The sequence below is a fragment of the Macrotis lagotis genome, chromosome 3 (assembly GCF_037893015.1).
Source record: "Macrotis lagotis isolate mMagLag1 chromosome 3, bilby.v1.9.chrom.fasta, whole genome shotgun sequence".
Lineage (NCBI taxonomy): Eukaryota > Metazoa > Chordata > Mammalia > Peramelemorphia > Peramelidae > Macrotis > Macrotis lagotis.
The window spans coordinates 148,047,136-148,061,542 of NC_133660.1; positions in this window are offsets into that span (position 1 = coordinate 148,047,136).

Consider the following 14,407-nt stretch of genomic DNA (forward strand, 5'->3'; position numbering starts at 1 on the left):
GATTCTGTCATTCCAATCTGTTTTTAAAAAGAAAAAAAAGGTATTGAAACAGTAAGACATTGCTTAAAACAGGTGATAGTTAACAGAACCATGCCTTAAATATAATTTCTGATTCCAAGGCCATCTCACAATATATTCTGTCATAAAAATGTATTGAAGCTAATTCATAAGTGTTATATATGGGTGGCAGCTAGGTGGCGCAGCGCATAGAACACTAGCCCTGGAGTCAGGAGGACCTGAGTTCAGATATGACCTCAGACATTTAATAAATGCCTAGTTGTGTGACCTTGGGCAAGTCACTAAACATCATTGCCTTAAATAAATAAAATTTTTTTAAAATGTCAAAAAAGAGATTTAGATCTGAAAGAAACATTAGAGATCATCATCACCTCCAGATATAGACATGGAAACAAAGTTTCAGCAAGATAAAATAAGTTACCCAATTCAATGCACCAAGTTCATACAGGTGCTAAAAAGTAGAAATGGGAATTGGAATGTAGGTTTTCTGCATCCAATTCCTATTTTCCACCCATATAATCATAAAACAGGACCTCATTGGCCCAACTCTAAATGAAAATAATTCCAGTATAACATGCTTGACAAGTGTTCATTCAAAATCTGCTTGAAGACCATCAATGACAAGTAACTCATTGACTCTTTTTAAAAAATTTTATTTATTTATGGCAATGGTGTTAAGTGACTTTCCAAAGGTAACACAGCTAGGCAATTATTAAATGGCTGAAGCCAGATTTGGGCTCAGGTCTTCCTGACTCAAGGGCCAGTGTTCTATCCACTGTGCCACCTAGCTTCCCCTTAGATCTAACTCGTATGAATTAATGAAAGAGAGAGAGAGAGAGAGAGAGAGAGAGAGAGAGAGACTGCTTTAATAAGAAATATGCACAGAAGATAGATAGAACTTCTAAATTTAAGGATTAATGTTGTTTTATAGGGATTCTTACGGAAAACTTAAGTGTAAACACAAAGTTTCTGTTCTGATTACTTTGTCAATGTAGAGATGAGAGCTACATGTGCTAAGAAGTATAGAAAGGAAATGAAAGAAATTTTTTTGAGCAGCTCTCAGTGGGCATCAAAGTTCACAAGAATAATTGAACAAGTCTAGATTCTAGATCGTTTTTAGCGCGGGGGAAGTATTTTAGTGGGAAAAGGATTGATTATATACTTATATAATTTGTACATGATTCTGGAAGCATCTAAAATGTTTTATAGCCATATAATTATATTTGCAAATATACATCATATAAAAATATTTAACACATATTTAAAATGTGTTGTGTGGTGACATTTTTATAGACCTATTTAACTAATATTCAATAATGATTACATCAGGCAAAATGGCATCATGGGGTATTTTAACAAGCAGTATTTTGACTCAATAGAGAATAATTGTTTCATCTATACTGTCACTTGGAAGTTGGGGACATATTAATACACAAATTATTGACAGAATGAAATGTAACAGCTGCTCTGGATTCATTGTACATTATTAAAGAATGCCTCACAGCATATATATAGTAACTTAGGGAGAGTTTCAATAGAACTTCTTCCAAATTGTATCACAGAATATCATATAATATTTAGGGAAGATTGAAGAAGTAGACAAATCCTTTAGGAACTTTTAAACTGACACTTTTATTACACAGGGTTCTCATAAATTCATATATTAGGAAATTATAAAAGAACAGTAAATACTCCTGAAAATTATAGCTCAGGGATTCAGGGAACTGGTATCCTATTTTCTCAGTCTATTTCTTTAACCACACCAATATTCAATTTCCTCATCTGTGATTGAAGGGATAAAACAAGGTAATTTTTAAGGTCTCCTCCAACTCTAAAAACATTCAGAATTTATTTTCATATTCCTACCCAAAGTTACTTTGTTGTAACTTTGTTGATGTATGGTAGACTCATTCTCAGTGGAAGAAAAATAGCAATGGTAACAGTAAAGCAAAAACAACAGCAATGCCAACAATAATTAATATTTATATAGTCCTTTAAAGATTTGCAAAAACAATTACAAAGGAATGATGAATATTATGTACAACTTGATGAAGAGCTAAGTGAGCAGAACCAAGACAACATTATTTTTTAAGAACATTTTTGAGTGACTTAGTAATTTTGACCATTATAAATACACAAACTAAAAATAAAGGACATATAAAGAAAGATTTTTGGCATTCAGCAAAGAAGTGATAAATAGAATTATGAGTAGATGGTGTACATGTGTACATAAATATATGTGTTATATATATAGCCATGGGTGTTTACGTATGCACAGACCTATCTAATGGTAGCCATTCAAGGGCAGGAAGAGGGAAGAAAAAAAGGAATTTACATGATAACTTTGTTTTATATTTGGAGGGAATAGCAGGTATGGCAGATTTGAAGTTTCATGTGCAATGAACTTTATTATTATAACATAATATAGAAATGATTGCTTTGTTCCATGAATTGAAAATAAAATACATTTTAAAATATAAAATTATTTTTAAAGTTTGCAATGTACTGTATGGTTTTTTTCAATTGATTCTCTCCAAAAAAGCTTGTTATTATTCCTATTTTATACATAAATAAAGAGACAGTTTAATTAATGTCCCTAGGTCACACAGTTACTAAAGATTTGATTAAAGAAAAATTTGAATTCAAGTCTTCATAACTTTAAGTCCATTATTTTTACTCATTGTTTCATTGAACTGCCTAAGTAGGGGCTTCAAATGATTTTATTGGTAGACAATTAGTCTAACAATTTGCCCAGTGCCTCTACCAAGAGGATTTCCATTTACAAACAAAATTACTGGGTTGAGAAAGAAAAGATAGAAGTATTGAATCACTTTACATTAAATTTCAAATCCTATTACATTAGACAATTCTCTATTGTCTCTAGGAAATTAAAACATATTTGTATGGATTTCAAAGCACATTTCTACCTGGCCCCAAACAACTTTTTTTTAAGTAGCATTATATTCAAATTCTTTTCAGATATTTTCCTCTTAAACATATTTGCTCCTTAAAATATAGTCTAGTCAAAATACTGATTAACAAAAACCATGGAAAAGGTACTGGCAAGAAGTAAATCTTTCCCTCTTTCACTATTATATGTGACCATTTGTGCTACTTCTGTGTAATGGTAAAGCTGTTCTTTTCGATCTATACTAAATATAGTCATAGAATTTGGAGATGAAAGGGCTTTAAGATGATTACTTAATTCAACAAACGTTTATTTAACTCCTACTATTTGTCAATAGTGATAAAAACACAAAAAATAAGAATCTCTACTTTTAAGGAGCTCATCTTCCATCAAGGAGATAATATGTATAAAATTTTGTTACTGTCATGACCCCATATGGGGTTTTCTTGGTAAGAACCCAGGTTTAGGGGGAAGTTAGGTGATGCAATGAATGCACTTTCCTTGGAGTCAGGAGAACCTGAGTTCAATTCCATCCTTAGACACTTAATTGCCTAGCTGTGTGACCAAGGACAAGTCACGTGACCCCAATGCCCCTTAAATTAAATTGTAAAAAAAGAACCCTGGTTTAGTTTATCATTTCCTTCTGCAGTCCATTTTACAGATGAGGAACTAAGACAGACAGGGATAAGTGACTTCTTGTTTAGGATCACATAGCTCTTGTCTATGACTGGATTTGAATTCATGAAAAGGAATCTCTGTGACTCCAGGTCCAATTGCTCTATCTACTGCACCACCTAGTTAACATTTATATAAATACACAAACACACACACACACACACACACACACACACACACACACACACACACAAACAGAAATACACATATTTTCCTATATCAATGGTCCTAACAACCTGAACTTCTCTCTTTTCATTGCATATAGCTTTCCATTGCTCACTTTCTTACCTTTTGTCTGATGTTTCCTCATTCATGACACTCACTTAATTCTCACCTTTGTCTCAAAGAAACCCTTCACTTAAAAAAAAAAGTATTAGTTAGGATTTTATATTTCCCAGTAACATATGAAAAAATTTAAAAAAATCATTTTTTAAAACTTTGAGTTCCAAATTCTCACCATTCATCCCATTTTACCCCTAATGAGAAAGCAAGAAATTTGATAGGGGTTATAAATGTGTAGTCATGCCAAATATTTCCACTATAGTCATGTTATGAAAGAAAGCATAATTCTCCCAAAAAAGAAAACTCAAGAAAAAATAGAGTAAAAAAAGCATGATTCCATCTATATTCAGACATTATCAACTTTCTTCCTTCATCATAAGTCCTTTACAGTTGTCTATATTGCTGAGAAAAGTTAAGTCATTTACGAGTAATCATCCTACAATATTACAATATTGATGTTACTTTGTACACTTTGTGTCAGCTCAGGAACATCTTTCCAGATTTCCTCAGAACATTCTGCTCATTCTTTCTCATAGCATAATAGCATTACATTATAACCATATACTACAATTTATTCAGCCATTCCCCAGTGATGGGTATCTATTGTCTATTTCCTTTCCACTGGAAAAGAGTTATTATAATCATCTTTTTTCATATAAGTTTTTTCCTTTTTTTTTTGTTTTTCATCACTTTTGAAATACAGATCTAGTGGTGGCATAGTTAGGTCCAAGGGTGAGCATAGCTTAAAACTCTTTGGACATAGTTCCAAATTGCTCTCCAGAATGGTTGAATCAGTTCACAACTTCATCAACAATGTGTTGATAATCTCACCTAAAAACTGTTCATACCTTATGATAATTAATCAATTGTGGAATGTATTTTTAATCTTCATAAATTTGATTCAATTCTCCATGTTTAAAAAAAGGCCTTTATCAGAGAAACTTGTTTCAAATTTATTTTTTCATAATTATAGATTCTAATTGTATTTCCCTACACCTTATTCCCTTCTCTCTCATTTATTCTATTCTTTCTCTCTTTTCACCTCTCCCTCCTCAAAAGTGTTTTTTTTTTCTTGACTAACCCTTCTCCTAATCTATCCTCCCTTCTCTCAGGAACAGCCTATCACTTCCTCTTATCCTGTTCCCTCCCAACATTCCTATGTGTTAAGATACTTTCTTGTACTCAGTTGAATGCCTTTTTAAGACATTTCTGATAAGAGTAAGGTTCATTCACCCCCCCTCCCCTCCCTCCCTTCCATTTTATTGTAAAACTTTTTATTGCCTCTTTTATGTAAGATAATTACCCAATCTAACTCCCCCTTTCCTTTTCTCCTAGAACATTCCTCTATCAGTCCTTTTTATTTTTTAGTTATTACCACTTTTATATTCAACTCATTTCTGTGTCCCCATCTATATTAAATATATTTTTTCTAACTGCCTGATAATGAGGAAGTACATATGAATTATCATTATCATCTTTCCATGTAGGAATAGAAGCAATTCAATATTATTTAATCCTTTATGAGTTCCCTTTCCTGTATATTATTTTATATTTCACTTGAGCCTTGTATTTGAAGATTAAGGAATGCCCATCTTTTTCCAATGAAATAATACAACAAATATTTATGAGTAGTTGATTCTTGTTTGTAATCCAGGGTCTTTTGCCTTCTAGAAAAATCATATTCTAAGCTCTATGATTCTTTAACATAGGAGTTGATAAATCATATGTTATTCTGAGTGTGGCTCCAAAATATTTGAATTGCTTATTTCTGGATGGTAATCAACTCCTTGACATAGGAGCTCTGGAATTTGGCTATAATATTTGCAGGGGTTTTCATTTTGGAATCTCATTAAGGAGGTGATTGATGGATTCTTGCAATTTCTATTTTACACTCTTATTTTAGAAATTTAGAGTTGATGCTCCTAAAATATTGCTGTTATTTTGTACACAGTACATTTCACTTTGCATCTGCTCATGTATGTCTTTCCAATTCCTCATAGCTTCTTGAATTATTGGAAAATGATGTCTAGGCTCTTTTTTTTTTGATTGTGCCTTTCAAGTAGTCCAATAATTTTTAAATTATCTCTTCTGGATCTATTTTCCAGGTCAGTTGTTTTTCCAATGAGATATTTCGCATTGTCTTTTAGTCTGTCAATCTTTTAGTTTTGTCTTTTTGTCTCTTCATTTCTCATAAAGCCATAGCTTCTATTTGCTCACTTCTAATTTTTGAGGAATTATTTTCTTCAGTGAGCTTTTGTACCTCCTTTTCCAATTGACCAATTTTACTTCTTTAGATTTTTTTTCTTCAAAGAATTTTTTTTGTCTTTTTCTGTTTAACCAATTATGCTTTTTAAGTTTTCTTCATTTTATTAGCATTTTGAACTCTTCTCCCATTTTATCTAGTCTGGTTGCTAAAGTGTTGTTTTCTTTAATTTTTTTAAATTGTGTCTCCTTTACCAAGCTATTGGCTCCATTTGTCATGATTTTCTTTCATCACACTCATTTATCTTCCCAATTTTTACTGTACTTCTTTGACTTGATTCTCAAAATTCTTTTTGAGCTCTTCTATGCCTTGAGCCCAATTCATATTTTTCTTGAAGGCTTTGAATGCAGGAACTTGGGCTCTGTTTTCTTCTGAGTATGTGTTTTTCTCTTCCTTGTCACCAGACTAACTTTCTCTGTTGGTTCATTTTTCAAGATTATGACTTGATTTTAACTCTTTGTTAAAGTAGGTTTTAGATTCCATGATGTAAGGCTCATTGATGTTTTGTGCTGTTGTTTTTGGAGATACTCCCAAGGACCTGAACATTTCAGGTCTTCAAAGGTGTCATGATCTAAGGAGAGGGTTACTTCTCTATTGGTCTGTTCTGGCTTGTGAATGAACACAAGCATTTTTCTTTATCCTGGATCTGAAAGGAGGTTCTCTGCTCCATTATGGCCACAAGCTCTGGTGTTTGACTGCCTTCCTCTCTCATCCTGAAAGACCTTTTCTGCCATCCAATTTGTCTTTGGCATTGTGGGCTGAAATGTCTGAAAACTGCCACCACCGCCACTGAATTAGTCACTGTGAGGCCAGTTTCCAGATTGCTGGGAAAAGGTCTATACTGGCATGGTCTGTGTTACATCGTATTCTCTCTCACCTGGTTCAACTGAAATTTCCTGCCAACCTTCTTAGCTTTCTTGGCCTGGGAAAATGTTTTACTTTGTCTTTTTATGAGTTTTGCCTCTAGAATTTGTTTAAAAACCTTATTTTAAGATATTTAGAGGAGTTTAAGTGAGAACTCAGGTGAGTCCTAGCCTTTACTGCTCCATCCTGTATCCATCTCTGAATCCCTTCAGTTTCTTTAAAAAAAATAGAATGAATATCTCATCCAAGAGTCCTTTCTAATCTTTCCCCAGTTTGCTAATTCTCTCTCTCTCTCTCTCTCTCTCTCTCTCTCTCTCATTAACCATATTTATTTTGAATGTATTCTTTTAATGTTAATTCTGCTTTAATATCAATTCATGTATGTATATATTATAAATGTATATATATATATATAAATTTATATCATAAGTATGCATACAAATTAGTAGTTGTACCTTTCACATCTTGCCTGTACTATTTCCTAGTTGTGTGATTGGGTTAATGACTCGAGTTAACCTCTCTGAGTTCAAATTTTCTCATTTAAAAAAGGGAAATTTTGATTAGATTGCTTCTCAGTTCTTATCCTATGATGCTAATCTCTGAAAATAAAATTCTTATAAAATGGCTATTTTTAGAGTCCTTGTTTAATTTGTGCCTTAAAGTTTTAAAAAAAAGCACCACATTATCTAGAACAAACCAAAAAGATTGTGTGGAAGAGTGTGTGGAAGTGAGGAAACAGGAGATGAAGTGAAGAAACTCTGACCAGGATATATATCACTGAATTGAAAAGATCAGTCTGTTCAGAGCATTATATCAAAATAGTTGGAGGGAGGGAGGGAGAGAGAGAGAGAGAGAGAGAGAGAGAGAGAGAGAGAGAGAGAGAGACTGTCTTAATAAGAAATATGAACAGAAGATAGATAGAACTTCTAAATTTAAGGATTAATGTCCTTACCATGGAAATCTATATTCTTAGGCATCGAAAATCCTGTAGTATCATCACAATAATAGATTTAGCAGAATAACTTTAAAAAAAAAGGTGTAACTCAAGGTGATGGTAACAATATTCTGCCACCATTTAAAACAATTCTGATTTTCCTATTGGTTATTATCTAAAATTTACATACACCTTTTAGAGTGTCTTTTGATGATATTTACTAAAAGTTTCCATACCAATGGAACACATTTGGTTTCTAATTAGTGCACATATTGTGTGCCATAGATACATAATGCTTTTTTTAGATTCAAAAACTATCCTGAAAATTCTCATTAATTAAATTCAATCTGTTTTTCAAATTGTGGTTTATCAATTCCAGCAACATTTATAGAAGTTAAAATGCATGCTTTAAAATTGTATGCCATATGGGGATATTGATATGGATATTTGTGTTAATTGCTTAAAGATCTTTATCACCTTATCCTAGAAAAAGTGATTCTCCAATCCTGCAGATGCTTAGTCAAGGAAAGAGTTTTTTCCTGGACAATATTTCAAGGGATCTCAAAGTTAATGAAGTGAATAAAATATGATTGCAAAAAAAAGAGTGAAAGCAGAATGATTGAAGAGAACCTGTAATACGTGAATGCTATATCCATTAGAAAAGTATGCTTTGATTTATTATTTTAAAAGGAAAGCACAAAGGTTCTCTAGCTGATTGTTCCTGCTTTGTTTCTTTTTAAATGACTATTTATGCCAGAATTAAAGCTATTTTTCAAAACCAGTAGGCCATCAAAAAGGTCATTTGTTTGACAAAGTTTGTTCTGAGGTCTTTAAGGTAAAATACCAAAATGGGATTTGTAGGCTTTAATTTGGAGATTTCCATGCCTATTCTGACTCAATAGTTCTTGGAGACATGTTTAAGGGATGAAGAGTTAGTGAAAATCTTTAGGAAGAAGGAAAACGGTATAGCAGTTAACAGTTATATGTAATAGATAAATTTTAACAGAACTTCTTAAAAGAGAACATAGCCAGAGTAAAGTGGAATCCATTTCCTGTTCTTACTTGTCAAGAAGTGAATCTTTACTGAGCTGCTTGGATAGCAAAGAACATAGGTGAAGGTGAAATGAATCCCTGTACATAAATCTAATAAAATGATTCAAGTTTTAATTTTTTAAGTATCAACATTCTGGGAGAGTTGTTATTTGTTATGGCATTTATATAATAATTTGATTATTTGTGAATGATTACTTATTCATCTTTTGTATTTTAAGCATAGGGAGGGGAGAAATCATATAGTTGCCCTATATTTGATCTATTTTTGTACATTGAGTAACTTTTTTGGAAAGGATGGCTTGTACATCTATAAACTTTAAATGACACTCTCTGAAATTTTGGGATTGGGTCAAAATAATTCAGAAAACATAAAAAAACCTGCTCTTCCTCTCAAGTGAGATATTTGTATGCCAGTGACTGGAATATAAAGTAGGTGCTACATCAGTATTTATTCTCTTCCCTTCTTCTATCTCCAGAAGTTCTTCATCTCCTACCCTCATTGAACCTTATCTATTTGAGTCAAGAATTGACTCACTAAAATTGCAAAAAAGAACTTGGTCACAGTTGATTACAACAGGAAATTTTAAACTTGCTCAGAAATTTTAAAGTAAGATTCTAACAGAAAGAATGATGGAGGTGACTTGAAGGGATCTAGTCTTAGGAGCTCTCTGATAAAAACTCATAAACTAAGGACTCTTACTAAACTCTCCAGAGACAGAACCCACAAAGGGACCCAGTGAGGCTGTTCTCCTACTCAAGGTAACCTGGAAAAGAGCAGAAAGGCTTTGCTCCCCGGGGTTGGGAGGGGCAGCACGCCAGAGGGGTGGCCCGCCAGAGCCAAAGAACTTCAGCCTCCCAAAGGCAGCCCCAGGGCGCTGGGAGCCCCAGCTCACAGCAGCAGGGGAGTCTCCTGAGCTGCACCCCGGGGAGCACCAGCACAAAGTGGGGGAACAGCAGGGGACCTCTGCCAGAGCTAGCATGTGGAGCCCAGCCCTCAGGGCACAAAGCAAACAGCTTGGTCTTTCCCCACCCCTGATCCAGGAAACAGAAGCAAGCAGAGTCAGTAAGCAGGAGCCCCCAGGGCATGAGCCCATTGAGCTGAGGGAGGGGAGTGAAGAGAGAGAGACTGCTGAGCTCTGTCCTCTGTCCCTGGAACAGGACTCTGGGGCTCTGAACACATTCAGATCCTGATCCCAGTCTAGGCCCCCACACAGAACAACAGGGCCCCCCCACCTCGGCCCCGTGGCAGAGGGGGGTGCTTATGTTCATTCACAGACCAGGAGGGAGGACAGAACCTCACACACTGAGACCCTTTTGGGAATGTCCCAAAAGCTCAGGAAGCACCCCAAAAAACAGGCTTAGGCTGGGAAAATGAACAAGCAAAGAAACAAGAGGAAGACCATTGAAAAATATTTTGCAAATGAGCCCAAGAAGGATCAAAATACTCAGTGTGAAGATGAGGAAGCACAAGCTCCTGCATCTAAAGACTCCAAGAAAAACAGAAATTGGGCTCAGGCTATGACAGAGCTCAAAAAAGACTTTGAAAATCAAATGAGGGAGTTGGAAGAAAAACTGGGAAAAGAAAGGAGAGAGATGCAGGAAAAACATGAAAATGATATCAGCAGCTTAGTCAAGGAAATCCAAAAAAATGCTGAAGAAAATAGCATGCTAAAAAACAGCTTAGGTCAAATGGATAAAACAGTTCAAAAAGTTATTGAGGAGAAGAATGCTTTAAAAAGCAAAATTGGCCAGATGGGAAAAGAAATAAGAAAACTCTCTGAGGAGAACAAAACCTTCAGACAAAGAATAGAATTCAGGGAGATTGATGAATTTACCAGAAATCAGGAATCAATACTTCAAAACCAAAAAAATGAAAAATTAGAAGAAAATGTGAAATATCTCATTGAAAAAACAACTGATATGGAAAACAGACTTAGGAAAGATAATTTAAAAATTATTGGAATACCTGAAAGTCATGATCAGGAAAAGAGCCTTGACATCATTTTCAAAGAATTACTACAGGAAAATTGTCATGATATTCTAGAGACAGAGGGCAAGATAGAAATGGAGAGAATCCACCGATCCCCCCAAGAAAGAGATCCCAAAAAACCAACCCCCAGGAATGTTATAGCCAAGCTCCAGAACTCCCAAGTCAAAGAGAAAATATTACAAGCAGCCAGAAGGACACAGTTCAAATATTGTGGAGCTGCAGTCAGGATCACACAGGACTTAGCAGCAACTACATTGGAAGCTTGTAGGGCTTGGGATACGATATACCAGAAGGCAAAAGGTCTTAGAATGCAGCCAAGAATCGACTACCCAGCAAGGCTGAATGTCCTCTTCCAGGGAAAAAGATGGACTTTCAATGAACCAGGGGAATTTCAAAGGTTCCTTTTGGAATGGCCAGATCTGAACAGAAGGTTTGATCTTCAGATACAGGACTCAGGTGAAGCATGGAGATTGGAGGAGAGGGGGGAAATATGAGGGATTTAATGAGGATGAACTGCATGTATAGAAAAATGTTACTGATAATATTCATATGAACTATCTCAGTTAATAGAACAGGTAGAGGGAGCTTTTATAGTTGAAGCACAGGAGAAAGCTGAATTCGAAGATAAAATATGGTGTAAAAATGGAGTCAACAGAAAAAAAGGGAAATGGAATGGGAGAAAGAAAAAGGAGAAGGGGAATAGTCCAAGATATTTCACATAATAAGATTTTTTTTTTATTACAATGAGCTATTGCAATGATATGGAAGGGGGGAGGCAAGGGGGACTGAGGGAACCTTTGCTCTCATCAGAGATGGCTAGGAGAGGAAACAGCAAATATACTCAATGGGGTATAGACAACTGGAGTAAGAAGGAGGGGGGAGCAGGGGGAAGGGGTTGGGATGTGAATAAAGGAGGAGAGGATAGACCATGGGGGGAGAGTGGTCAGATATAGCACATTTTCTTTTTTACTTCTTGCAAGTGGCTGGTATTGGAAGGCCTGCCCAGGACCATAGGGCCAGGTGGATTCTGGGCCTAAGGGGTGGTATGGGGCCTCAGGGCTTCTTGGCCCCAGAACCAGGGATCTGTCTGCTGCGCCACTCAGCTAACCTACAGCAGAGTCAGAGTGAAAGGAATGAGAAAATATAGTACATGGTAGTGGAGAAATAAGAAAGGAGGGAGTTGCGATCAGCAATGGCAATGTTGGAAAAATATGGAAGTAACTTTTGTGATGGACTTATCATAAAGAATGTGATCCACTCACGACAGAGTTGATGGTGTTGGAACAAAGACTGAAGCACATTTTTTGTTATTATTATTTGGGGGAGGGTGCAGGGCAAGTGGGGTTGGGTGGCCTGCCTGGGGCCAGCCACATATCAGGGTGATCTTTGGATATCTGGGCCCGGATTCGGACCCAGGTGCTCCTGGCTCAAGGGCCAATGTTCTGTCTGCCACCCAGCCACCCCTACTATTATTACTATTTTATTTTATTTTGGGTCTTTTTTTTTTCCTTCTTTTTGGTTTTTGCAGGGCAGTGGGGCTCGGGTGGCTTGCATGTCACATGGCTGGGTGATTATTGGGTTTACGAAGCTGGATATGGACTCGGGTGCTCGTGGCTCCAGGGCTGGTGCTTTGTCCATTGCGCCACCTGGCCATACCTACAATTATTACTATTATTTTTTTTAATTTTAATTTTTTTCTCTCCCCTTTACTTTTTTCACCCCAAGCAAGTCTATCTATATTCATGGGGGGAGGGGTATTTTGTTTACTTGTAAACAAGTATATTTTATTAATGTTAAAAAAAACATTTGTACAAAATGAGAATAAAAATAAATAAAAAATATTTAAAAAAAAGAATGATGGAATCATCAAGACATCTGCAGAAAAGTACCATTAGACATAAGCTTAACAGCCAAGTTACAGAGGAACCAGGAAGACACAGAGATTCTTTTTTTTTCTTTTTTGGCAGGGAAATGGGGTTAAAGTGATTTGCCCAAGGTCATACAAATAGATAATTATTAAGTCTCTGAGGCTGGAGTTGAACTCAGATCCTCCTGATTTCAGGACTGTTGCTTTATCTATTGTGCCACCTAGCTGCCCCCACAGAGATTATTTCAAGGAATTCTAAGTATCACACCACAGGAATTTCACCAACAGTGAAGGATATAATTCAACACTCACCTACATGTGTTTTTTTTTTTTTCTGAACATAATAATCTATCTCCCTTCTCTGTGTTTTTTGTAAAAACTGATTCTGATGTTTGAAATACTCTCCTTTCTTATCTCTGAGAACCACTGGATGCCTTGAAGGCTTAACCCAACTAACTTTCCCTGTACTATTCAATTATTACTGTCCTTTGCTGCTGCTCCAGAAGATATTATTTTTATATACGCTGTCATAGGCATGCATAGTATCAGTACATTTATGCCTTCCCTTCATAAGGTCCAATGGGAATATTTCCAGGGTCAGTCAGCACACCCAGATCAAACAATGCATTTTTATTATTTGCATATTTTGTGGTGTTTTATCTAGGTAAAACATGTTACCATCTGTCCCTTGAAGAAATGTAAGATCATTGAAAACTGATGATATTTGTTTTTTGTATTTATTTTGGATCAAGTAACAATGTACTTTAAACTTAGTGAGTACTTAAGAAATGTTTGTTGAATTTGATTTAATGTAATTGTAGATTTAAAAATAAAGGATGGTTTATAATCAAGAATAATATTCTGTGATGTTGAGAATAATACTGTGGGGCAGAGAAGGAAGGGGGAAAGTAGATTTTTTTAGCAGATATGAAGTCTTCTAAGTATTCATTCTGAGAAAAAAATTTCTTGAGTAGTTTTGTAACATGCAAATGCATTTGAAAATATAATCTTAAGAAAGATAAACTAAAGACAAAGAGCTTAAAAGGGAATGGTAGCAATCTCTGCTATTATATGAAAAGGAGTGAAAAATTTGAGGAGTCTCATTTTTTCTCATGATCATTTTGTTTATAAAGAGTAGCAAACTCTTTGATGAAGGAGATTAACAATCAGGTTGTAATGAGGTTATTTCTTGAAGAAATTCTCCAGGCAAACAGTATGCATTGGGAAGGCAAATAATCATTATTAGCCTCTCCTTTTGGTAAAGAATGATTAACTTTTTTATGGAGAATGCATTTTGCAAGATGGTTTGTTCAGGTATGTGTTGAGGAGTGTCTATATGTCAAAACATCAATAAATTTTCAAAATAGATCCTTCACAATATTGTGGGATTTGTTTTGGGGGCTAATTATGCTACATTTAGCACCCAGAAAGATTCTCACTGCTATGGAGCCTGAAATCATTTTAGAAATGGGTGTGAAATGATTCATGCTACTAGAACCAATTAAAATGCTGCAACTATTTTATAAAATACACAGTGAGGTGGGCAAAGTGGA